This window comes from Helianthus annuus, chromosome 12, assembly GCF_002127325.2.
Source record: "Helianthus annuus cultivar XRQ/B chromosome 12, HanXRQr2.0-SUNRISE, whole genome shotgun sequence".
NCBI lineage: Eukaryota > Viridiplantae > Streptophyta > Magnoliopsida > Asterales > Asteraceae > Helianthus > Helianthus annuus.
In genome coordinates, this window is record NC_035444.2 from 35,334,633 (window position 1) to 35,361,198 (window position 26,566).

Sequence of the window (26,566 nt, forward strand, 5' to 3'; positions counted from 1 at the left end):
CCTGATCAGTATGGAGGTTTAATGCATGGGATCCCCGAAGATATCCCAATAGTCATATAGTACTAAAGTCGACTAGTAGTATTCAAAGAAGATATCCAATATAAAAATGTCCTTATAAGTATCTCTACTTAGGGCATCTTTGCAATGGTAAAAGGAATGTGTCATTATCTGACACCGACAGCGACAGATGAGCCAAAGCCTGAGAGTACGGGAATCTCTGACATCTTTATGTGTCATAATTAGCTTCCTTATAAGAATTACCATGTTCACCTCTTGAGAGACAAGTAGAGTTAAGATCTATATCCCATTTCGGGTTATTCTATTATGAAACCTTCAAGGTAGCTAGTACCATCATTGGAAGAATCGAAACCCCGATTAAGTAAGTTTTAAAATAAAGGATTCATATAGCCTAACTCGATATCCTGAAGAAATCGGTATTGTTAATTAAGAAAGAAGGTTCATTCTGCTGATGCATTGAATACCACAACCCAAATTAAGCAACAATTAAGAATTTCCATCAGCTGCCCAGGATCGTCGATTGTTCGACTAACTGTGAGAAATAACTATCCCTTAAGACTAGTTTTAAGTAATGGTTGGAAGAACCATCTCTCATTAAGATAAGCATTTCTATAATAGTGATGTATAAGTATCAAGGCTACTCCTTTGGGGACCTTGCTTAGATGGAATGTTAATTATCTATTGCTAAATAGAAGATTGGTAAGTCCAATCATCCGGTCTGATAGTTGCCTTGGAAACAACGAATAAGATCAGGCAAATCCATGATCATCTGTAAGATTGCCGGTTTTGGGAGAAAAATCAAAGAGTTGTGAAAATAGCAACCCTCCTAAGTCCTTGTTAAGAAATAAGGTTCATCAAAGACATCACTCTGGAAGGGTGTGCCAAATTAATAAGTATCAGGCTAGTTAAACTCTGATTATATATAAAAAATTATTCGAAGGAATCGAATGTATCATAGATCATATAACTTATGAGCTAAAAGCCTATTTAAGGAGCTTGGTGGAACTCGCAATGTATTACACCCTAAGGATTAAGGGATATGTTTCGCCAATAAGCCAAGAAGCACTATCACATAACGGTTGGAAGACTTGTGATATAATGATAAACCCGTATCGAATGCGGATCCAAGGCGCAAAGATTTTCACGTCTAAGTAAGTGGAAAAGTGTTGCTTAAGGTATCACCCCGGAAGGGGGTGATGCGATTTGGTAAGAAAGGCAAGCTAAGCCCGAGATACGAAGGACCTTTCGAGATTTGTCGAACGTGTCGGGTCAAGTCGCTTATAAGTTGAACTTTCCTGAAGAGCTTAGCGCTATTCGTAATGTGTTCCACATCTGTAATTTGAAGAAGTGTTTCGCTGACGAATCACTGGTGATACCACATACAGATATACACATAGGTGAGAGTCTGAAGTTTGTGGAAAAACCTTTGTCGATTGAGGATCGACAGGTGAAGAAGCTTCGAAGGAAGCACGTACCTATCGTTAAGGTCAAATGGGATGCCCGTAGAGGTCCCGAATATACGTGGGAAGTGGAATCCACGATGAAAGAGAAATACCCTCATTTATTTCAGTAAATCTCGAGGTCGAGATTTCTTTTAAGGGGGTGAGGATGTAACACCTCGAAAAATTTCGTCCAATAATGTCTTGACACGTGTCATAAGGGTCCGGTATGTGAAAACATACTTTAGAGGGACTAAAAGTGACAAACAGTGGAAACTATGGAACGTAAGGGTCCAAAGTGTCAACAATGGATAAATAGGCTCTATGATAACCCCACATAATGTTTATAACCTTAAACGGATGGTTCATGGATCATACGACGCGGAAATTGCACAAAAGTGATGTATTGCAAACTATAGGGGCCAAAAGTGTCAACATGTTTAATTTATACCTCTGAGTGAACTTTTGGCAGACCCGAAGCTTTGAGAAGCTAAAATATACTCACTAGAATATGTGGTTAAAATTTCATGAAGTTTCGTCAACGTATGAGAAAGTTATGGCCAAAACCGTACTTAAGGGACTAAAAGCGTCAACGTCGAATTTCATGGCTTTTCGGTTGAGCGCAAAGTTATCCGAGGACATTACCATGTTGGTAAATGTCCCAAGGTTCCTAGAAACCAAGTTTGGGGGTTTACGAGTCAAGAAAAGTTGCCAAAACCTCGTAACCAAAGTGCAGGGACCAAACTGCAACATTTAACAAAGTTTTGGGGATCAGACAAAGCCAGGCGGCCCGCCTGGCACCCCCAAGCGGGCCGCGTGAGACCCCCAGTAACAGAAAAATGCGAATTTTGCACTTTGGGTCAGTTTGGTGAGTGTATAACAGCTTGCAACACCTCCTTTTGCACCAATTAAATCCCTTGCATGCCTAGGACTATAGTAAGCTCTCTATAACCTCTGATTTCATCCATAAAACAAGATCAAAAGCTCATTTCTTTGAGCTCATACATTGTGATCAAGAACATCCAACTTGTAAAACTCTCAAGACAACTTCCTGGAGCATTTCTGAACATCAAGGCCGATTCCTAGTAGTAACTAAGCATCTATAGGACCCTTGTAAGCTTCCAATTCAATCTTTAATTCGTTCTTTCATAGATTATTAGTAAAAGTCAAACTGGTTGTTCTTATACTTTGACTTTCCGATTAAACGAGTCCTACTCTGTCATTTCTCAAATTGAAACCACATATATGTTGGTATTCATGTGGGAAACAAACCCTCAAAAGGGTATTCTCTGATTCCCACTTTATGCATGTCGATTGTCGAGTCAAACTTGTTTCTAAAAATTCAACAGAAGATGTTTTTGCAAAAATAAGCTTAGATGGTAATATAAAGGACATGCAATCTGTTTGATCATCATAAATAACTTATAATATATGTAAGAATGTGTTTTATCATAATAAACTCGACAATCTTTAGTATAAATACGAATCGGAACCGAAAGTCTTGTAAAACGACCATTTCGTGGACTATCGATTCGGATTCGTACATGCATGTTTGAGATCTGTATTGGTGAGTATTTTGAACCATTTTTATTTTGGTAAAACTTTCTGGAATTTTTTTGATTGAGTCGATACTTAGCCGATTCAAATGCATGTTTCCGATTTATACATAAAGTTGACTATTTTGCCCTTTTTGAGATAAAACGTGATTTTTGGAAAAGTGAAATAGTAGAAATCTTTATTTCTAATATATAAACTTGCACCGAAAATTTCGGATCAGTTGGTGGTCCAGATTTTGAGTTATGGCCATTAGCGTAAAACTATATCTTAAAGTTACATAAACGGCCCTTTTCGCATATAACCCATTTCTGGCCACGTTTTGATATAAAACTTTTTACCCACTGATGTATTATAAAATTTTGGGATTTTTGATGATTTTTAATTAATTTTTGGCTGAACGGATCTTAGATCGCTTAGTTATTTCGGGTTATGTCGGTTTTGACCGTTTAAGCCATAAAATGAGCTTTATACATTCTTTTGACCCGAAACCTTTTCCTACTGATTTTAATTGTTAAATAAATTATTTTAAGTATTCCGGAAATATAAAAATCTCAGTTTTCTTTTGAAAACCCGGAAACGCCTTTAAATCGTATTTTTAGCGTTCTTAACGCATAGTAAGCGTTATATCCATTTTAAACATATAAGACTTGTACCTACTGAGGTAATTAGCATATTTTCATATAATAACAGTAAGTATAAAAACTCAGATTTCCAGTTTTGGCATTTTTAGCCCTTGTGAAATTACTAAAATACCCCTGCGGTGCATAGTTTGATTTTAAATGACAAGTTTGGTATATGGGTCATACCCTACTGTTATAATATGTTAAATGAAGTATATTTACTGTATAAACCAGACCCGAAACTCAGATTTCTAATTCGACTCTTTTATAATCTTTTAAATGACCAAAATGCCCCTATAAGGCATAAATTGAGTTTAAAATTATTCCGGGCAATATAGAACATAACTTACTGATATTATGTCATATTTAAAGCATATTATCTCAGGGAACTTGCATTTGACTTATTTGGCTACCCGTAACGCCCTTTTTGCGTTCGGTATGGTTTACGTAACTAGTTTACGTAAATTGACCGAAGCGGGTCAAACGTTATCATTTTTGTCTCAAAATCCAGGATGTATTTAGTATACCCATATTATACAAGTATTCAAGCTTGTCGGGTCTAAATCACATTCCATCCGGTCTTTCGCTTAATCGTGCGTTTAGCCGTATCATCCTTAAAACTAACCGGTCAAAGCTTAGGCTTAATTAAAGACCCGTTAGTATTCTAATTGGTTATTTATACCATCGTTCCAGACTAGAGCTTTCCGGTAAATTGTACCTACGCTTACTTAGGAATACGGCTGAGTTATTATTCTTGCTATTTAAGACAGGAGCTAGCTCAGGTAAATACTTTTAACTTATTTTCCCTTATACGGGCTTGGGATACGGTATTATAAAAATACCGCTTGGTCGGGTGTAGAAACTGTTTAATCGGAGATGATTAAATTGCATAATCCCGTTTTAATCCGTGTTGATTGATAACAAATAACATTGGGGGTTAATGACCGTGTCCTGGATATCCTTGGCTCATTTTAAAAAGTGAATGGCCACGACGTAAGCACAAGGTGTAGGCAGAACACCTCCTGTTGCATATGTATAACGTATACTCACTCGTGAGATTATCTTCTTGTGAGATTATATTTGTGGTGTGTCGATTAATCTTGTCCGGCTTGTATTGTATAATCACCGGCCCTAAATGTTGGACAACCATGTAAATCGGATACAAGATTTTTATTAATAAAATTGTCCCAAGTATAAAGATTAATTTTGCCTCTGTGCATTTTAATCAATGTGTCAAGATATTTTGTGCCGTTTGCACTCAAATTACTTTTCAAACTCTTTTTCCAAAATGAGTCAGTTAATTGTATTTACCAGTGTAAACTGACGTATTTTTCCAAAAGGTTAAGTGACAGGTACTTTGCGTAATTGGCTGGGAGCTCGGGGCGTCACTAGGGAATCTTGCAAGTCCTAGATGCCTAAAGTCTATTGAACAGTTATCTTTTATTGATCCGCCTGTGGATCCTTTACCTTCCGTTGTAATACTTTGACATTACTTATATTCGGAATGTAATATATTTATCTTTTGCTTCCGCTGTGCATTTATATATTGTGTTGTTTGTCTATGATGACGCCAACTACGTCACTATGCTCCCCACCGGGCCCACCGGTGACACGTGGAAAATTGGGGTGTGACAAGCGTCCACTGCCGCCTCAGCCATTTGGGGCGCCAAACATCCATCCGGGGCATTATGTAAGAGCCACGATGGTTGCTATCATTAAACACATCGGTTCTTGTTTTTTTTAACGGCAAAAGATAATTTATTCCCCCATAACTAATAAGGCTGAAGGGTGTGGTATAAAGCCCCTATGGGTTTTATCACGCCACATTAGTGTCATGTCACATAGAGGGATTTAAAGTCTCTTCCTTTAACTTGCATACAATGGTTTAAAACCCTTGTTAAACAAAATACAAAAAAAAAAATAAAGAGAAAAGATTTGATTGGTTGAAAAGAATGGGTCTCACCTGTTTTTCCCTTTAACCCTCGTTACTGCAATGGAGCCCTCTCCATAGCGCCCCCCTTTGGCGCCTAGGGGTGGCTATGGGGCGTTATACGGCGTAAACGATGATGATGTGGCGAGAGGCTTTATATACCACACCCCTGGCCTAAGAAGCTAGAAACAACGCAACAACCACCAAGAAACCAGAACAAGAAAACAATACAAAAATCACCACTCTAAGGTCGTGGGGTATGGGGCTTGGGTTGGGGCGTGGGTTGGGGTAAAACGCCCAAGCTACCACCCCGGGTGGGCTTGGGTTGGGGCGTGGCCCCTTGGGGCTTGGCTTTCAAGCCGGGCGTGGGGCGGAATGACCAAGCGAGCTGGCGGTATTTCATTGGCTCACCCCGCCACGTCAGGCGGCTAATTCAAATTTTGAATTTAAAAATTCAAACGGTCCCCCCATACCACCAAACCGCCATCCCTGTCTCCCAACATCCTCTATATATTTGTAACCCCCAACCCACTGGTCCCCCCATCCCACGAACTGAAACCCCACCGGCTACCAATTCTTGAACCCGCTACTCCACTGGGCCCCCCATCCCACGAACCGCTATGGCATCCTGGACCCGTGAAGAAGAAATGACACTCGTCACTAGCGTCGTCGACGCTATGAAGGGGCGGCCACCGGGCCAAACAAAATATTGGACGGAAGCATTCGCGGCCTACCGATATAACGTCGGTAACAACCGCCACAACCTCAACGCGTGCCAACATAAATGGCGCGAGCTACGGCCCAAGCTCGAGCGTTTCAAGGCTTACTACGAAGCCGTTCCCGGTGGCGAGTTAAGCCACGAGGACCGGGTGGCGGTGGCAACATAGAGTTTCGAGGCAAGGAAAACAAGACGTTCGACAAGATCGACCTTTTTGAAATTTTTTTAACGCTCTAGGTTTGTTTATTTTGTAATTTTTAGAAATTATGTAATTTTTAAAATTTTAATGAAGTTGTAGGTTTTTTTATAAATGTTGTGTGATTTTTTTATAAATTTTTTGTATTTTTTTTTAAAAAAAAAACCATTCTGCCACGCGGTGCACCCAACCCAAGCCCAACCCACGCCCCGCCATACCCTGCGGACACATAACCAGGCAGTGAGGGGCTCCCTTTACACATATCAGCAAATGCCCCAACCCAAACCCAACCCCCCGCCCCACCATACCCCACGGTCTAACGCAAAGGCACCTCCACTCTCAACAAAAACCTCCCAACGCCGACAAACCGCCAAAGGGAGCGACCCTAGAGACACCCAACGTTTACACTCTTGAGTTTAACTCCCTTTTTCTGCTTCCGAATTGGATTGCCGGCACCTTTATTACCTTTGCTTCTACCAATAGCAGAATCTCCATTTCTAATAGACGCTCCAACCCATTTTTAGTACCGACCTTACAAGAGATCTAGATTGCTTCGGGGGGGACCGACCTCTATAGGTGATATGTTTAGAAGTTAATAAGTAGTACAGGGACTAGTTTTGTAATACTGTCATAGTTGTATAAGGGTTGTTTGTAATAGATCAGTAATGTAGGGGCATAATTGTAATAGTTGTAATATCGTTACATTCTGTTAATATAGTTGGGCAGGATCATAACAGATCCTATGCTTGATTTGGTGAATTCTCTTCTTCTGTGTTCTATTCTAAAAATTGAGCTATCATTGGTATCAGAGCTCTGTTCCGATTGAGCTCCGGTGACCTGCGACTACTTCCGATCGTTCCGCTTCGTTTCATTCTCTGTGAATCGATTATTGTTCAATTGATTCACCTTCGATTCTGTTCGCTTCACTTCCGATTCATTGAAAACGATTGTTTCGGTTTCAATACTTGATTCATTGTTAATGGCGAATACCCGCCAACAAGAAATGGAGAAAATCGAAAAAACCCTAAAAGAACATGCCCTATTGATCCAAAATTCACAATCGATTCAAGAAGATAATCAATCTGCAATATCTTAATTGAATCTTCAATTGCAGTCAATGTTTGACAATCTTAAGAATCAAATAGAAGAATTCCAAAATAGGATCAATCCAGGGGGAATACGGTTCAAGAACCTCGATTAGCAAGATTGGGGCGTCTGGATTTTCCGAAGTTTAATGGTGAAGATGTTGATGGGTGGATATACAAGTGTAATCATTTTTTTTAGTAGACAAAACTCCAGAACAATTGAAAGTACAGTATGCAATAGTCAATCTTGAAGGTCTTGCCTTGAAATGGCATCAGGGGTTTGTTACAAGTCAAAATCGTCCAATAGAGTCAATTCCTTGGACTAATTACGTCAGATCTGTCACAGCAAGATTTTCTGAACATCTATGGGAAGATGCCATGGAAGAAATCAAAAACTTACATCAAACGGGTACCTTAAACGATTACTGTAATGCTTTTGATAATTTGATGACAAAGGTAGTCTTATCTGAAGAGTATGCGGCAAGTCTATTTGTGGGTGGTTTAAAACCAGAGATAAGATGTCTAGTGAAGGTTTTTAAACCAAGAACCTTGAGAGAAGCATATGCCATGGCTCGGCAACAGGACAATGTTCATACAACTTTATTTGGGGGAAAAGAATTCAAGAAAATGCAGGCCAGTAGTTCCAGCTCTGGATCTTTTGGTAATAGAAACAATTTTCAATCAAGAATTCCTACTGTAAGTGCCACAAATTTACCCCTATTGCCTGCTCCTCAAAACAAAACTGTTAGAAGGTTGTCTACTAAAGAAGCAGATGAAAAAAGAGCTAGGGGAGAGTGTTTCTTTTGTCCTGAGAAATACTCTGCAACCCATAAATGTAAAAATAGACAGCTATTTGTTATAGAAATATTGGATGAAGACAATGGTGATATAAATGAGGAACAAATTGAACTGTCAGATAATGAAGGACAACAGCTAGAAAATACTATACAACCTCATATCTCTATTCATGCCATGAGTGGAATTCCGTCTTATTCCACTATGAGGGTTATAGGTTATATTGGCACCAGGAAACTACACATTTTAGTGGATTCAGGGTCAACCCACAACTTCATCAATGACAAATTAGCTGTGAAGATGCATTGTACAACTTGTGAAGTGCCTTCTATGAAAGTAACAGTAGCCAATGGTCATCCAATTTGCTGTGCACAAATTTGTAAACAATTTAAATGGATGATGCAGGGTAAGTGGTTTGAGGCTGACATGTACTTAATTCCTTTAGAAAGTTATGATATGGTCTTGGGAATACAGTGGTTATCAGCCTTGGGTGATATTGTGTGGAATTTTAAAAATCTGACCATGGAATTTCAGTTAGAAGGAACCAAACAAGTGTTGAAAGGGGTTACAAACAGTGGGGTTACTTTTTGTTCAATGGAAAAGATGGGTCAGATATTGGGTCATCCAGATCAACTGATGGAGTCTCAGATGTTTAGTCTGCAATTACTAGCAGTAGAAGGTCAGCCTTTGCATAACTCTCATGTGTCTCAAGAGATAGTTGATCCTAGGATTACTGAATTATTAGAGCATTATGATGATGTTTTTCAAGAACCAAATTCTTTACCTCCACCCAGAGAATGTGATCATAGGATCCTTTTGAATGATGAGAACAAGATCATTAACTTGAAATCTTATAGATATCAAGCCATTCAAAAAGATGTTATTGAAAAGATGACCAATGAAATGCTGGAAACTGGTGTTATTAGGAACAGTTCTAGTTCTTTTGCGGCTCCAGTAGTTTTAGTTAAAAAAAAGATGGAAGTTGGAGAATGTGTGTTGATTACAGACAATTGAATGAGGCCACAATAAAAAATAGTTTTCCCATTCCATTAATTGATGAGTTGTTGGAAGAGTTACATGGGGCAACTGTCTTCTCTAAGCTGGACTTGAGATCTGGGTATCATCAAGTGAGAATGAACCAAAATGACATTCATAAGACAGCATTTCGGACCCATCAAGGGCTGTTTGAGTTTTTGGTGATGCCCTTTGGGCTAACTAATGCTCCTGCAACCTTTCAATCTTTGATGAACCAAACTTTTAAGTAGTTTTTAAGGAAATTTGTGCTAGTATTCTTTGATGATATATTGATATATAGCACAGATTTGAATCAACACATTGTTCATCTTCAAGCTGTGCTGGAAGTTTTTAGGCAGAAACAGTTATATGCAAAAAAATCAAAATGCTCTTTTGCTGGTCAACAAATTGAATATTTGGGTCATGTTATTACCAAAGATGGGGTTGGTACGGATCCGGCAAAAATAGAGGCTATTGTCAACTGGCCTATTCCTACAACAGTCAAACAGTTGAGGGGATTCCTTGGTCTAGCGGGGTACTATAGGAAGTTCATTAGATCTTTTGGAATTATTGCAAAGCCATTAACTGAACTTTTAAAGAAAGAGTCATTTAAATGGAACGAGTATGCTCAGCAGGCTTTTGATCAGCTGAAAATGGCTTTATGTGAAGCACCAGTGCTAGCATTACCTAACCTCAGCAACACATTCATTGTTGAAACAGATGCATCTTCTAAAGGTATTGGAGCAGTGTTATTACAGGAGGGGCACCCTTTGGCATTTTTGAGTAAAGCTTTGTCTCCTAGACAGTTGACTTTGTCGGTCTATGAGAAAGAATTGTTAGCTATCCTACTAGCTATCAAACAGTGGCACTACTATCTTATATCAAAACCATTCATTATTAAAACAGACCAGAAAAGCCTGAAACACTTGTTAACATAAAAAATTACCACCCCTTTGCAACATTCATGGTTATCAAAGTTGATGGGCTACAATTATGAAATTCAGTACAAAAAAGGGGTGGAGAATGTCACTGCAGATGCCTTATCTAGACTAGAAAGTTCTACACTTTTTAGCTTAGTATTATCTACTTTGATCCCATCCTGCTGGATAGGATTAAGCATAGTTGGGAACAAGATATTGTGATTCAGCAGGTGATTCAAAAGCTACAACAAGGGCAGCAAGTGCATCACTTTACATGGGAACAGGATTTGCTTAAAAGGAAGTCAAAATTGGTGGTAGGGTTGGATGTTGATTTGAGAAGGGATATCATAAAAATGTGTCATTCTTCAGCTTTAGGAGGTCATTCAGGGGTTCATGCCACTCATCAAAGGTTAAAAGGGGTGTTCTATTGGAAGGGTCAGATTAAACAGATTAAGCAGTTTATAAGAACTTGTTCCATCTGTCAACAAGCAAAGCATGAGACTGTGGCCTATCCTGGGTTAATACAGCCTCTTCCAGTGCCTACTGCAGTTTGGTCTGATATAAGTATGGATTTCATAACCGGGTTGCCTAAATCTCAAGGTAAAGAAGTTATCTTTGTTGTTGTTGATAGACTCACAAAATACTCTCACTTCATGCCTTTGAGTCATCCATTCTCTGCTGCTAGTGTAGCCCAAGTGTTTTTAGACAATGTCTATAAACTACATGGCTGGCCCTCAACTATTGTATCTGATAGGGACACAATATTTTTGAGTAATTTTTGGAAAGAATTCACCAGAATTCAGGGAATTGATTCAGCTTTATCAACTGCATACCATCCACAAACGGATGGTCAAACTGAAGTGTTCAACAGGTGTTTGGAAATTTATCTTCGCTGTATGACTATGCACATGCCTACTTCATGGGTCAAATGGTTGTCTCTGGCTGAATTTTGGTATAACACTAATTACCATTCAGCAATCGGTACTACACCTTTTCAGGCTCTGTATGGCTATGCACCACCCATACATGTCCCTTACATTCATAGAGAATCTATGGTGGAGGTGGTAGATGATTTTATGATGACTAGAGAGGAGACAATCAAGATGCTCAGAGAGACATTATTCAAAGCTCAAAATAGAATGGTGCAGATGGCTAACAAGCATAGAAGTGAAAGATCATTTGAAGTGGGAAATTGGGTTTATCTCAAATTGCAAAATTACATACAAAGTTCCATCAGGGGTACGACATACAACAAATTGTCTCCTAAATACTTTGGTCCCTATTTAGTGTTGGAAAAAATTGGGAATGTAGCCTATAAACTTGATCTTCCTCCTGAGGCTAATATACATCCAACATTCCATGTATCCTTGCTGAAATTGGCTTCTGGACCACCTGATAAGATCATTCCCATTCCAGCTGCTCCTCGTTTCTCAATGTTACCAGCTGCGATTTTAGACAAAAGAGTGGTTCGGAGGGGCAATAGAGCTGCTGGTCAAGTGTTAATTCAATGGAAAGATAAACCTTTGTCTGAGGCTACGTGGGAGTTTAAAGATGATTTCCAGTTAAGGTTTCCTGATTTTCAATTACCAGATCCTTGAGGACAAGGATAAAAGCCAACAGGGGAGTATTGATATGTTTAGAAGTTAATAAGTAGTACAGGGACTAGTTTTGTAATACTGTCATAGTTGTATAAGGGTTGTTTGTAATAGATCAGTAATGTAGGGGCATAATTGTAATAGTTGTAATATCGTTACATTCTGTTAATATAGTTGGGCAGGATCATAACAGATCCTATGCTTGATTTGGTGAATTCTCTTCTTCTGTGTGCTATCAATAGGCTTCACAGAAGACTACGGTTGTGAGTACGAGTTTGGATTCGTATCAGGAGGAGCCAAGGAGGAACCAATTGCTTATGAGAACTAGGATCCGAAGTTGTCAAAAGATAATGGTTCAAAGGGATGTGACTATTGAATGTAACGGTTACCAATTTACCGTTATGAGTGTTCATAAAGTGTCTATTTGAAGTGTTTCATGATCTTTCTAAACATGTATGCACCGATATATGAAATATAACAAAAAAATGTATCTCTTTGTACCGAACATAATTTCTAGTTCCATAAAAAATTTCTATTACTTAATTACCACCCATCTATTGTTGATAAAGTAACACTACTCATTGCTCCGTTATATCTTGGGAAGTGATTCATTATAACCCAAAGCACATTTTTTAACTGAACTGTGGAGGTGAAATTGTTTTTGAATTAGTTTAGGCACTATTTAGAACCCAAAACCAATAAACGAAAGGCTATAGAAATAACCTATCATTTGAATCTCTCGTCAAAATATTCTAACTTGACAATGTCTCTCCTTGTATTGAAGCTGTACAATAACATGAATAATGGGTCCAACTGTCCACGGCCAATACCTCAAACCATCCACCGACACTTAAGTCGGTATGTATATGAATATGAGAGTGTATAAAAGTAATAAAGATAAGAACTAAACTGTATGCAACCAGAGTGATCACAGAATTAAGCCCACTAATATAGAAATAGATGGGCTATGACGATTATGGATCATTATGTGTAGCCCAGACCAGTTGGGTCAAACCCAGTTATGTGTATCATACTATCATCTACATATCTAATACGAAAAAACAAAAAATCAATAGGACCCAACCTTTGATTATAGAAACATCAACACAGCAACTAGTACCAAACTCATGTTCTTCACCTGCTCATGCCCTAAAACACTATGAATTTATGGTTTTGAGCTTTTGCATTTATTCTCTAAGTAAGTTATTAAATCTTTCCAATAACCACCAAAGAACCCTAGTCCGGTATTGATGCATGCAAACTCCTTCCATCCAAACCGTATCTAGCAACCACTTGTAACACATAAAAACATCTCCTGTCACCCCTTGGCCCACCAACATCAATTACCCGCATCAAATGCACATGCGTCAAGTACCGTGCCTCTAGAGGGATTGAAGCAAAAGAACGCATTGGATGGCTAACTTTCGGTTTTGGTTCGGTTAGGTTAGGTTCCAAAACCGACCCATTCACATAGTGTGTAGCACTGATTAACACAAGAAACTCAAATGAGTGGTGGTACCATAAGACTATAATTAGCACAATATCTCGCTAACTTCTCATGACCTAAAATCTCATATGCACAGTACACGTTTGTGCCGTTAACTCATTTAAAGTTGCAACTTGTCTGTTCCACTCGTGTGAGTCCGTGACTCTGGCTATCAAAGAAACTTGGAGCATTGCACAAAGTCGGACACACGACACACTATATGGTTTCATTTATGAAATTAACAATGTAACAAAAAGAATCATACATAGACCGCTTTGACCACATAAAATGATTTCAATTCCTGATTCACCTACAACATTCCTTAAATAGATGGTGGTTCTTTAACGCAATCCAAGCGTCCGAAAGAAGCCTCTCATTGGCGGGTTTTAAACCCTTCTTCAACCACCGATTCACAAGAGCCAGTTCAATTTTCCGCACCTGTAAACAACCAATTGCAATGGTTTATGCATCCATAGATCAAACAAGCATAAATGTGGTGCCAGTAGGTAAGATCAAAGTGTTTGCAGCTGAACTGGGACCGAGTACCACTTGTTGCATATAATGTAACAAAAGGTACTCTCAAAACACTTAAAATTCATATAGCCAATTTCATTATATATATATATATATATATATATATATATAGGGGAGAGTTCATTGGGGAACTCTAAAAAAGTGGGGAACAAGGGAACAAGGGCATTTTTGTCCAAAAAAAGATATCTACTTTGCTATGAAACCCTAGGTTCTCTCTGTGACACCGTCGCCACCGTCACCACCATAAACCACCACCGCCACTACTACAATACGCCGCCAGCATCCGCCAAGGCAAATATTAAACACCACTAGCAACAACCACTGCGATTTAAGAGAAGGTCTAGCACCATATTTTTCAGATCTGTTCAATTTTTCAGATTGCGGCTGAGATTTTTCGAATCTACACTAATAATCTTCATATTTTTCATATTTTTCAGATCTGGTTGAGGAAAACTATTACAAAACTATAGCTGTTGCTGATTTTGACTGAGATCTTGTTTCTAGGGTTTCAAATCTTAAATTTCAGGTTAAGATATCATTTATTTTGCGATTATCAATTAATTTTTATTTAATTTAACCTGATTTTAGGAAATTATGATTATATGTATATTTATGTTTCTGTTTTTTTAACTTTTTTATAAAAAAAACATTGTTTTAACATGTTAATAATTTTTAATTAAATTTCATTTGTATAGAGATGTTATCTAGGTTAGATTTTATCATATATTTTTGTTGATCTGCAAATGCTAATATTATATACAACACATAGAGGAGTGTATTCTGTTATGTTGCTCAAAACTGATAAGTTAGAAGGTGCACACCAACTGCTCGATGAAATGCTTCAACCAAAATTTCCTTTAGTACTGGTATGGTTAATATTATAATATCATATAAAAAAGTCTACATAGAGTAGTGTTTTATATTATAAAATTTCCTCATGCACACCTACAAACATCACTCCACTTACATAACAACCGCAGTAAAAACAAATATATAAACTGTTGAACAAACTAACTCACCTGTTTTGGATCGTAAACAACATACTCATTGTACTCGAGAGTGCTGTTTTTATGCTCAGATGCAACTAGACTACCACAAGGCACTTTGATGTCATCTTTGCAGACGAAATGCTCCTTTGCATCGATTTTCTTCCTTCCTAACCCCATCACTCCAGCTTTCTTATCTTCTAGTGACTTCGTCCTGTGAAATTGTGTACTTAATGTTAGGTAAATCGCGTACTCTCGTACGCGTGACGAAATATTCAGGATTCATGTACCTCAGTTGGTGAGGTCAGTTCTGTAATTTCGTCCCCTAGAGAAGCAACTGCTGAAACTAGAAATCCCTCTGGTCTGTCCACTGATGTGTACCCGAGACGAGCGGCTTCTGCAGCCGCATCGGAACACACAATAACCCTACTGAACTGTACAACACATAGTGACACATAACATATATAAATAAACTTTAGTTATTCACCAAAAGAATTAGATAAATACAACAACGTGATGTATCTCTGATCTCACCCGGATCACTGGTGATCTTTTTTTTTTGAACGGCCAACATAAACCTTTATTAATCTAGCAAGCGGCTAGCACCAAACGTACATATACACTGAAAGTACAAAGACCCAACACATCAAAACTTGACATCACCAAATACCACAAACATGAGACACCACAAACAATCATCAAACTTGCACCATTGGTCCCAGGTTAAAGAAGTGGACTTTGATCGATGTTTTATCCAATGAAAGCTCATCGTTTTAACCTCCTCGACTACACTCGAGACTGAGATATCCCGACTCGCGAAGACATTTGCATTTCGCAGCCTCCAAATGCTCCAGTGGTTTGACATATAGCATGAAAGGCCTTTTTTCTCTTTCTTGAGCCTCTGATTGACTTGAGAAACTCCAGGACGTCTCGAATATTATAGACCAAGAATGACGGGTTTTTACACCAACGGTTGATCACCTGCCACACTGTTTGAGCAAACTCACAGGAGACTAGAATATGCTTGCTAGTTTCTGCGGAATCACCACAAAATATACATTCGACGGATTGAACACAGACCCCCCGTTTCGACAAGGCTTCTCTAGTAGGTAGTCTCTCCTTTTCCGCTCGCCATGCCACAATACCAATCTTCTTAGGCAACCAGTTATTCCAGCTCATAACATAATTAGGTCGCTCCCTATTTGAGACCTGTGTGAACTGTTTAATGCTTCGAACAGAAAACTTACCAGACATGTCAAGGAGCCAGGTCCATTGGTCTGCAGCCGTTTAAATGTTAACTCCCTGGAGTAATGAAGTCAGCTGCTGGAATTCTAACAACCCAGTTGAGCTATTCACCGCATGCTTCCACTCCCAACCACATGACACCACGTTTGTCCCTACCCGAGCTCGGTCCGCCACAGAGCACCTTCTATCTTTTTCCGGTTGAAATAATGAAGGAAACCTAGCTGAAAGTGGTTCTGGGCAGGCCCAAACATCCACCGAGAAAGCGATGTTTCACCCGTCACCAACCACCCCTTTTAAAACTTTTACCAAATCAACCCCCATATTAATTAGAGACGGGTAGACTTTGAAAATTTGCTTCCACGGGCCTGCAATGGAAATCTTAGCCGGTATGGAATTCCACGATCTCGAGTTGGAGTGAATCGCACAAATAACCTTCCTCCAAAGCCCGTTTTTCTCTGTTTTATACCGCCACCACCATTTCGCAAGCATGGCTAAATTCGCATCCCGGAGAAAACCGAAACCCAACCCCCCATAGGTAGTTGGAGCAACAATTTTCTCCCAAGCCATCCAGCACATTTTCGAAACCTCTTCCGACCCACCCCAAAAGAATATCCTACGAAGCTTTTCAAGATAATTCAACACTTGTAGCGGGGCTTTGTATAACGATAAGAAATACGTTGGTAGAGAACTCAATACTGACTTTAAGAGAAATACTGGTGATCTAGGAAACCATGGTGACACAAGACGTACCTTGCGATTAATAAAAGCTAAAACATTAGTTAATCAATATAACTTGTTGTGCTTATATCAGATATGAAATGTGAAGTTTGAAACTTTCATAGGTTGTTTGTGATTTAATTTTACTGATTTGTATTCTAAGATTACATGTATGCAGTTAGTAAAAACATTTATTTAACATGTTAAGAAAATAGTTATCTGCATTTAAATATATTTAACATGATAAGAATATAACTTTTTAATATAACTTGTTGTGCTTATATCAGATATCAAAATGTAAAGTTTAAAAATTGCATATGTTGTTTGTCATTTATTTTATGTGATTTATATAATAAGATTACATGTATGCAGTTAGTAAAAACATTTATTTAACATGTTAAGAAAATATTTTACGGCATTTAAATATATTTAACATGTTAAGAAAATAACTTTTTAATATAACTTGTTGTGCTTATATAAGATGTCAAATGTCAAGGTTAAAAATTGCATAAGTTGGTTGTCATTTAGTTTAAGTGATTTATATTCTAAGATTACATCTATGGAGTTACAAGAAACATTTATTTAACATGTTAAGAAAATATTTTGTATTATTTATAATTATTCGCAATGGTATACTGTCGGGAAAGCTCCTAACCTTCAACGAGGTGAGGTATCTCTGATCTCACCCGGATCACTGTTGGTCTAGGAAACCATGGTGACACAAGACGTACCTTGCGATTAATAAAAATTAAAAATATTAGTTAATCAATATAACTTGTTATGCTTATATCAGATATCAAATTTAAATTTAAAAACTTTCATAGGTTGTTTGTTATTTAATTTTACTGATTTATATTATAAGTCTACATGTATGTAATTAGTAAAAACATTTATTTAACATGTTAAGAAAATATTTTACTGCATTTAAATATATTTAACATGTTAAGAAAATAACTTTTTAATATAACTTGTTGTGCTTATATAAGATATCAAATGTCAAAGTTAAAAATTGCATAAGTTGGTTGTCATTTAGTTTAGGTGATTTATATTATAAGATTACATGTATGGAGTTAGAAGAAACATTTATTTAACATGTTAAGGAAATATTCTGTATTATTTATAATTATTCGCAATGGTATATTGTCGGGAAAGCTCCTAACCTTCTACGAGGTGATGTATCTCTGATCTCACCCGGATCACTGGTGATCTAGGAAACCATGGTGACACAAGACGTACCTTGCGATTAATAAAAATTAAAAATATTAGTTAATATATATAACTTGTTATGCTTATATCAGATATCAAATTTAAATTTAAAAACTTTCATAGGTTGTTTGTTATTTAATTTTACTGATTTATATTATAAGTCTACATGTATGTAATTATTAAAAACATTTATTTAACATGTTAAGAAAATATTTTACTGCATTTAAATATATTTAACATGTTAAGAAAATAACTTTTTAATATAACTTGTTGTGCTTATATAAGATATCAAATGTCAAGGTTAAAAATTGCATAAGTTGGTTGTCATTTAGTTTAAGTGATTTATATTATAAGATTACATGTATGGAGTTAGAAGAAACATTTATTTAACATGTTAAGGAAATATTCTGTATTATTTATAATTATTCGCAATGGTATATTGTCGGGAAAGCTCCTAACCTTCTTCGAGGTGATGTATCTCTGATCTCACCCAGATCACTGGTGATCTAGGAAACCATGGGGACACAAGACCTACTTTGCGATTAATAAAAATTAAAAATATTAGTTAATCAATATAACTTCTTATGCTTATATCAGATATCAAATTTAAATTTAAAAACTTTCATTGGTTGTTTGTTATTTAATTTTACTGATTTATATTATAAGTCTACATGTATGTAATTAGTAAAAACATTTATTTAACATGTTAAGAAAATATATTACTGCATTTAAATATATTTAACATGTTAAGAAAATAACTTTTTAATATAACTTGTTGTGCTTATATAAGATATCAAATGTCAAGGTTAAAAATTGCATAAGTTGGTTGTCATTTAGTTTAGGTGATTTATATTATAAGATTACATGTATGGAGTTAGAAGAAACATTTATTTAACATGTTAAGGAAATATTCTGTATTATTTATAATTATTCGCAATGGTATATTGTCGGGAAAGCTCCTAACCTTCTACGAGGTGATGTATCTCTGATCTCACTCGGATCACTGGTGATCTAGGAAACCATGGTGACACAAGACGTACCTTGCGATTAATAAAAATTAAAAATATTAGTTAATATATATAACTTGTTATGCTTATATCAGATATCAAATTTAAATTTAAAAACTTTCATAGGTTGTTTGTTATTTAATTTTACTGATTTATATTATAAGTCTACATGTATGTAATTATTAAAAACATTTATTTAACATGTTAAGAAAATATTTTACTGCATTTAAATATATTTAACATGTTAAGAAAATAACTTTTTAATATAACTTGTTGTGCTTATATAAGATATCAAATGTCAAGGTTAAAAATTGCATAAGTTGGTTGTCATTTAGTTTAAGTGATTTATATTATAAGATTACATGTATGGAGTTAGAAGAAACATTTATTTAACATGTTAAGGAAATATTCTGTATTATTTATAATTATTCGCAATGGTATATTGTCGGGAAAGCTCCTAACCTTCTTCGAGGTGATGTATCTCTGATCTCACCCAGATCACTGGTGATCTAGGAAACCATGGGGACACAAGACCTACTTTGCGATTAATAAAAATTAAAAATATTAGTTAATCAATATAACTTCTTATGCTTATATCAGATATCAAATTTAAATTTAAAAACTTTCATAGGTTGTTTGTTATTTAATTTTACGGATTTATATTATAAGTCTACATGTATGTAATTAGTAAAAACATTTATTTAACATGTTAAGAAAATATTTTACTGCATTTAAATATATTTAACATGTTAAGAAAATAACTTTTTAAAAATAACTTGTTGTGCTTATATAAGATATCAAATGTCAAGGTTAAAAATTGCATAAGTTGGTTGTCATTTAGTTTACGTAAATTATATTATAAGATTACATGTATGGAGTTAGAAGAAACATTTATTTAACATGTTAAGGAAATATTTTACGGCATTTAAATATATTTAACATGTTAAGAAAATAACCTTTTAATATAACTTGTTGTGCTTATATAAGATATCAAATGTCAAGGTTAAAAATTGCATAAGTTGGTTGTCATTTAGTTTAAGTAATTTATATTATAAGATTACATGTATGGAGTTAGAAGAAACATTTATTTAACATGTTAAGGAAATATTATGTATTATTTATAATTATTCGCAATGGTATATTGTCGGGAAAGCTCCTAACCTTCTACGAGGTGATGTATCTCTGATCTCACCCGGATTACTGTTGATCTAGGAAACCATGGTGACACAAGACGTACCTTGCGATTAATAAAAATTAAAAATATTAGTTAATCAATATAACTTATTATGCTTATATCAGATATCAAATTTAAATTTAAAAACTTTCATAGGTTGTTTGTTATTTAATTTTACTGATTTATATTATAAGGTTACGTCTATGCACTTAGCAAAAACATTTAATTAACATGTTAAGAAAATATTTTACTGCATTTAAATATATTTAACATGTTAAGAAAATAACTTTTTAATATAACTTGTTGTGCTTATATAAGATATCAAATGTCAAGGTTAAAAATTGCATAAGTTGGTTGTCATTTAGTTTAAGTGATTTATATTATAATATTACATGTATGGAGTTAGAAGAAACATTTATTTAACATGTTAAGGAAATATTCTGTATTATTTATAATTATTCGCAATGGTATATTTTCGGGAAAGCTCCTAACTTTCTACGAGGTGATGTATCTCTGATCTCACCCGGATCACTGGTGATCTAGGAAACCATGGTGACACAAGACGTACCTTGCGATTAATAAAAATTAAAAATGTTAGTTAATCAATATAACTTTTTATGCTTATATCAGATATCAAATTTAAATTTAAAAACTTTCATAGGTTGTTTGTTATTTAATTTTACTGATTTATATTATAAGGTTACGTCTATGCACTTAGCAAAAACATTTATTTAACATGTTAAGAAAATATTTATCTGCCTTTTAATATAATTAGATTACATGTATGTAGTTAGTAAAAACATTTATTTAACATGTTAAGAAAATATTTTACTGCATTTAAATATATTTAACATGATAAGAAAACAACTTTTTAATATAACTTGTTGTGCTTATATAAGATATCAAATGTCAAGGTTAAAAATTGCACAAGTTGGTTGTCATTTAGTTTAAGTGATTTATATTATAAGAATACATGTATGGAGTTAGAAGAAACATTATTTGACATGTTAAGAAAATATTCTGTATTATTTATAATTATTCGCAATGGTATATTGTCGGGAAAGCTCCTAACCTTCTATGAGGTGATGTATCTCTGATCTCACCCGGATCACTGGTGATCTAGGAAACTATGGTGACACAAGACGTACCTTGCGATTAGTAAAAGCTAAAATGTTAGTTAATCAATATAACATGTATGCAGTTAGTAAAATATTTATTTAACATGTTAAGAAAATAGTTATATGCATTTAAATATATTTAACATGATAAGAATATAACTTTTTAATATAACTTGTTGTGCTTATATCAGATATCAAAATGTAAAGTTTAAAAGTCGCATATGTTGTTTGTCATTTATTTTATGTGATTTATATTATAAGATTACATGTATGGAGTTAGTAAAAACATTTATTTAACATGTTAAGAAAATATTTATCTGCTTTTTCTTATAGTTAACTTTTTTAGAATATAACTTTTTAATATAACTTGTTGTGCTTATATAAGATATCAAATGTCAAGGTTAAAAATTGCGTAAGCTGTTTGTCATTTAAATTAAGTGATTTATATTATAAGATTACATGTATGCTGTTAGTAAAAACATTTATTTAACATGTTAAGAAAATGTTTATCTGCTTTTTAATACAGTTTGAATGTTAACAATATAACTTTTTAATATAACTTGTTGTGCTTATATCAGATATCAAATGTAAAGTTTAAAAATTGGATATGTTGTTTGTCATATATTTTATCTGATTTGTATTATAAGATTACATGTTTGCAGTTAGTAAAATCATTTATTTAACATGTTAAGAAAAAATTTATATTGCGTGAGCTAGGAAACCATGGTGACACAAGACGTACCTTGCAATTAATAAAAACTTAAAATATTTATCTGCTTTATACACACATGTTTAGTGTTAAATTATTTTTAAATGTTAATAAATGTTTAACATGTTGAGAATTTGTCTTTTATGCCTTTTATTTTTGTTACAAAGGTTCATTGAAACTTAAAATGGATTTAATGAATGATAAATATTTAAAATGTTAAATAAATATTTAAGATGTTAAGAATTTGACCTTATAATTTTTGTTTTATAAAGGTTAGATTGAAAATTCAAAATGCATGCAATGAATGATAATCTTATAGTTGGACCAAGTGTAAGTACAAGAGAAGGACCAAGTGAATTTGAAGGTGAGGGTATTAAAATTTTTCTCTCTGTCTTATAATTATTATTGTTATTAATATCATTATCTTTAAAATTATATATATGTTCTGATTTTTCTTTTGTTTTTCTTTTCAGCATCTAATTATATCTCAACAAGTGAATCTTACAACAGTTATGCAAGTAGCACTCCTCATGGATCTTTATTTTGGGTACCAAATGTGCCAGAAGAAAATAGACTGTCTATTGATCAAAAGTTCAAACCTTAGAGAGTGCAATTCAAGCATATTCAGAATATGCAGAAAAATGTGGTTTTGATACCAGATTGTCTACGCAAAAGCACGATAAAGATGGAAATATTAAAATAAAATATATACTTTGCAACAAAGCATTCGTTCCTAAAAATGTTCATATTAACTATAAAAGACAAACGTCTTTGTTTTTCTTGTTGATCTCTTTTAGTCCTTTCCTGAAAAAGATCATTGCTCCACGTGGCCCATGCAGTGACTTGTGTGTTGTGGTTGTCAAAACATATGCATATTCAAAAGGTGACGGTACAACACCAGCAGCAACCGACCGACTGATATGTGCCATGTCAGCTAATATAATAGCTTTTTGTTTGTCACAAACCTGTGAAAAGTGAGGAAAAAAGGAAACTGAGATGCTATGCTTGAAAACCCAAACATATATGTGCCAACACCGAAGCATAACATATTATAGATGAGAAGAACTATGTTGGCCATGATTAAATTCCTAACGAACTGTGCTATGTTGAAGCTAGAATAGACATTTTACATTAAAACAAAAAGATTTACCTTGCGCATGCGAGCATAATCATATACTCGAGCATAGGCACTTGCACCGGCTACAATCAAAATGATTTACCTCTGATGCGGCTCTTGAGACGTCTTCTGCGTTTAAACCGGCCAAGGTCCATCGGCTGATCTTCACAGCTGCGGAATTCTTTTTCTTGATGGGGTCATCAAGTGTCTTTTTCCCTAGTGAGCTAACTGAGTTGGTCTCAGGTGGGACCACATCATACTGTAAACAAAATACATACATAACGAATCTTGATTGTGAACTTATTGAGTGAACACAGTATAGCTTCTTAATGACATGAGGCTGCTAATGAACCATCTTTAAGCTAAAAGTTTTGTAAAATAAAACCAATTGCACAAACAACAAATTAAATGCTACTTATATGAAACACCTGACCTGACCAAACTATAGCTAACATCTTCAGCTAAAATTTCTGAACAGCTAAGATTTTTCTCACCTAAATTACACCTCTTGATAACTAGGCCAAATCCTAAGTGGCGAGAAACCTTCTAATACAGAAGGATCACTCAGGGATGCAAGCAAAGAAAGCATCAATAACAATACATAAATATTTGTGTGATATGATAATGATTGATAGATAGATATCAACGAAAAATAAACTCTGCACATGAAAAGAAAATACAGTTCACATCTGATAGGAGTTCAAGAGTACATCGATTTTATGTACTCCAAAATGAAAATACTACCGACATCTAGTCAAACGAAACAGCAGAAAGTGATGGAAGTTTGTTTTCCAGCGAAGTAAAGGGAAGCTTGTTTTCCAGTGAAATGAATGGGAGCTTCTTCTCCATTGCGACCTTGTATTCCAATGAAGTGAACGGGAGCTTGTTTCCTCCTGATAGATCCTACAATCCATACATACATACATATAGTAACACGTCAACGATAAACTCGTAAATAAAAATAAAATTAGTAGCTGTGTAAACATACCGCCACTTCCACCACATCATTACTGTTTCTCAAGGGGCTGCAGTTTTCCTTTGAATCACACACAACTTGTTTCATGGTCTTCTGCTTCGTTTCCTTTGAATCACTGCAGTTTTCAGTACTCTTGTTTGTGGCGGTTAACGGAGTGTGCTGTTGAGAAAGCTCACGGTAGTTTCCACAAAGAGTAAATATATTTTGGATACGTAACTGCCTAGACGAGGCGGTATCCGGGTCAACGCACTCCGACTCAGATCCTGCTGCGGTTGATAATGAGTCAGTATCGAACTTAAAAGCTGAGACGGGTGGAGGATTCGTGACACACACCATCTTCTCCTCGATAACATCTTTCTGCACTTCTTCTACTTCTTCCTCATCCTCCTCAAACACAGTGCTCAAATACGATTTACCCGTTGAACCGGGGACGTAAACATCCTCATCATTCTCTATATACGGATACCCGAGAATCGCCTGTATGCTGTTATTAGCAGCTTTTTGGTACTCTCGTTTACTACCAATCTCCATATTGAGTGACTTGTCCAGATCCATCGACTTCTCCATCCCCGGATCCTCGTCAGCATACATGTCGATCAATTTCTTAGTGAAACCGTTTCCTTCCAAAGAAAAGGACGACGAAAGATTTCTGCTTTCGTTTTCGTTTTGTTTTCCCTCTCGGGAACGAGTCAGTTCAAATTCGATCTCTTCTAAACGTCGCCTGAGCGTTTCGAGTTCTTCCTGCTGTTGAATGATTTTCCGTTCCATCTTCTTCCGCTCCATCTCGACGACGCGGTCAGCCATTTTCTGACACTCTTCTATCTTTTCTCTAATTCCCGCTTCAACATGTTGTTAACCTTGACGTTAATCTCCTCCTTGCTCTTTTTCCCTTCTGCCTCTGCAAGTTTCGCCCTCAGACTTGTGATTTCTTCTTCTTTTTTTCTGAAGTTGTTTATGCGCTTCATTCTTCTCCTTCTCACGTATCTTATTCTCCATTTGCAGCTTGCTAATGAACTAATCCATAGCCGCGATTCTCGAACCCAACATCACATCTGACGAAGACGAATCGTCTCCCTTGATTGGCGTATGAGGCCCACGCACAACGCATTTGGCTTTTGCATCGTATTCCAATGTCGATATTGTCTTATGCATTTCCTTTGGATCCGGGCTTGCACATAATATCATAAGAATCTTTGACTTGTCGTCTTCGAACGAATCCTGTTGAAAAATAGCATTTAGTAACCCCATCTAGCATAATCATACATAATATAGAGAGATGGATGATCCAATGATCTAATCTACCTGCAAAAGCATGGTTAACTTGCTATCTCTGAACGGCACGTGAGAATCACCGTTGGCAATCGACTCCACCACTCTCTTCAATGCCGTATTGCCCTGATTAATCTTTGTTGTCTGCAAATTCAAAATAATTAATATAACACGGGTCTTTCATAGAAGATTTAAGTTATGGAAATTTTGTAGCTAACTACCTTCATTTTGGCTTCGAATCCAATTTGACCAGCCTGTTCGATATTTTCAGACCCAGCCATATCGACAAGCATTAGCCATCCTCTGATAGTTGGGACGTCAAGAATTATCTGCACACAAATTTCATTCAAGTCATTTTTCATAATTAAAACTTGAAAAGCAAGCAACAAGAGATTCAAACAAACAAACAAACAAACCATGCAGTGACTCCTGGAGCTTCTTTCATTGCAAGATGGTATTAACTAAATGTCAATACAACAATATATCTTACAGGTTGGACCATACCAGGAGAAGAGCGGAGACCATAAGTGTGAAGAACTTTTTATAGTTTTTCTTCCCAACACAGTTATTGAGCCACTACAAGAAAGTTGAGACGTTAGGTTTTTAATTGGTCAACGCTCAACAAGAAGTCAAATAAGTATTCACATTATTTCAACGATATACCCTGCAATGATGATCAAATCAATCGACACGTTTGTCACATACTCTACAGTGCTTGCTGTACTTGAAAGCCTACAAGAAAGCCAAACCTAATGTTCAATTGTTATGATTTATTTTCTTACTTTGACTTTACAGGTCAAAGTTTTGACCTCCGAATATCAAAATAGGACTAGCCTGCTTGTAAAATCAAGCATTATATAACAAATTTATTTGTACTAATTCAATTAATTTCAAATTTCCAAGACATCACATCAAGTTTGAAGTCAGAAAACGATAGTTTGACCTCAAAAGTCAAACGCACCTCAACCTCGCACAAACTGCAGAAAAATATGCCATCTTCACTTGTTTGGTGTTGAGAAGACTCCTCTTCTGAACTCAAACAATGACACGTGAGAGCACCAGGAATCAGACACAAAACTACCATTAAACAAGACGGTGACAACGTGGCATTTACGGTTTTAGACCTCTCATGGTT

At 35.8% G+C, this 26,566-nt stretch overlaps 1 pseudogene; it reads right to left on the reverse strand.

Moving 5' to 3' along the window:
* Positions 1–13,679: 13,679 nt before the first annotated feature.
* On the reverse strand, positions 13,680–26,515 carry LOC110892865 (annotated as a pseudogene).
* Positions 26,516–26,566: the final 51 nt, after the last annotated feature.